The sequence below is a fragment of the Biomphalaria glabrata genome, chromosome 14 (genome assembly GCF_947242115.1).
Source record: "Biomphalaria glabrata chromosome 14, xgBioGlab47.1, whole genome shotgun sequence".
In the NCBI taxonomy this organism is placed as follows: Eukaryota; Metazoa; Mollusca; class Gastropoda; family Planorbidae; genus Biomphalaria; species Biomphalaria glabrata.
The window spans coordinates 6,549,499-6,552,052 of NC_074724.1; positions in this window are offsets into that span (position 1 = coordinate 6,549,499).

Consider the following 2,554-nt stretch of genomic DNA (forward strand, 5'->3'; position numbering starts at 1 on the left):
CAGTGTTTTTGCAACAATAGACAAGCGATTAGGGACTCTTTATAAACCAGAGATGTTCATGTGAAAAGAGTCAGTACAGTCGTCGACACTGTTCTCTACTGTGCGAGACAGTAGAAGAGAGTGGACTTGAGCCGTTACAGTCGATACAGTCGATGTAAGACGTATACGCTACATGTTACAGTGACGAATTGTTATAGTTATAATTCAATAAAGTTATTTAAAGCTGGAAGTTGAGTCGTCAAGTTCTTTGCAGTGTTTCTTTTATTTGTGTGCCTAGTACGTTTAGCCAGAAAATCAGAAATATGTAACAATACGGAGAGAAAGCGCTAACGATAGAAACAAGACTATAGCTTAACTCTTTCTCTCCTAATCGACGATACCATCATTGATTTGACCTCATTAAATTAAATTAATATTTATTTTTAAAACCTTTTCTTTGTGTTATATAGAAGGAGCATGCATTCCTCTTTAATCTTATACCAAATAAAACATTTTCTGATCTCAACAAACAAAGTTATTGACGCTTATATAATACGGTAGTGAAATACTAATGAGCAAAATGAAGAATTCTGTCTGAATGTGAAAAGATAATCACGGAGGGAAAGAGTTAATGATGCCTGATGAATTCGATTTGGGCCACCTCTGCGTTTGCGTGATAACACAAACTCTCTTTGTAATTTTTTTTTTATTTAGTATTTTCATTATTAGTGAAACCAAAAATAAGAACATATTTCCTAAAATTGTTTGTTCAAATTAACTGTAAATTATTTATATAAAAACTTTTAAAATGTAATTCTTAAGTATATCTTTTTTAATAAGGTTGAAAATCATGCCTGGTATTGCGGTTTTCGCGCTGGACTGTGGTTCAGATTTATCAATTGTCCCAAGTTCAAACCATGCCCGCTCCCATCCATTTAAAACATGTAAAACATTTTACAAACATCAATAAGCAATGACGAAAGCAAGAACAGAAGAATATAAAATGAACCCAAGCCTAACGCAGTTAATATATTCAATATGTTGTTTATTTTTCTCAAAAGGCAGCAATATATGTTTATAGTTTTAAGAATAAGGAGGAAACGCAAATGGTGATAAATGTATCGCATTTGTTTCAATACCTATCAAGAAATAGTCAGACTTAGATATTTTTTCCCTTGTAAGAGTTGACGCTGGACGTTAGGTCACTAGAACTTCTGTCGTGTTTTTAGAAAACACTAACCATTTAAATTAATAAAAAACATTGTTTTGCGAATAAGTGAGGTGAAAAAAAAACACTTTTTTACTTTATGTAAAGTGTAAAACCAAGTTTTTAAATATTTCACAAATAATCATCCGAAAGCAAATTCCTACCTCAGGGAAGTGTGAATGAACCACTACCCACTCCTTGACCTTTCCGTCCACCCAATAAAAAATAACCTTGTCAGGTATATTATTAAAATATTGATTGTGGTATCCGGTGTCGTTAAATTCCTATCTGTGACCAATATTTAGCCCCTTATTTGTGTTTTAAACATAGCTATACATCATAGGAATAAATGTATGCATTTGATTAAAGAACAAGTAAAAAACATTGTTAAATATTTTATTTAATATATCATAATTAAAAAAATAATATGTTTGTGTTTTATAAGAATTCTATTAAATTTATAATTGTTTGTCATTCCTTCTTTTTTTAATTATTATTCTGCAATATAAAGTCCTTAGCCCTGATCACTCACTGACTGATAAGCACTATTTTAAAAAATTCATTAAATTTAACCTGTTGTTGCTCAGAACAATGCCATTTTCACACGATCAAAATCGCAGCTGTTGTAGGCCTATAACAATTTTTGTGATTCATGATTCTTTCGTTGAATGTTTCACTCACTGTATCTGAGCTTTTTATTGTATATTATTTAACATCATTCACCAACAAATTCATTAGATTTAGATTTGTTTCCTGTTTGATAATAGTGGCACCTTTTAAAATGACTGTTTTTTTCCTTCCTATCACAATGATATAATCATATTTCTGCCTGTAGTAAATTGCCAAAATTGACATTATCTACTTTTTGAATTGTGATCAGCTTATGAGATTTTTTTTTCTAAATAAAGTTTTAGTGATACTTTTTGTTTGTAGAAAGTAAAGTAGCAATTATACATAAAACACTGAACCATATTCTTCAAATACAAAAACAGAATTTAATAAAATACTCTGAAAGACACAAAGATAAAGGCACATTCCTCGTCCCATATGCTAGGACAAATTTGTACAAATACTCCTTCTTCCCTAGTTCTATTAGAGCATGGAATGGATTTCCTGAGCTAGCCAGGAAAACCAGTGACTTGGCAGAGTTTAAGTCATTGGTTAATATGCATGACTAAATGCATGACGCGTAGGACGTAATCATCTTCTTTTTTGAAATAACGTCTGTATTATATAAGAAGATATAAGAATAGTTAGGCAATGATTTTAAAATGTCAATATAAATTTCCAAGTGATTAATAACATCATGCGGAAAGTAAACCTTTTAATAAAGACAATGTGTCTATTTCTGTAAAGTTTATCTTCATT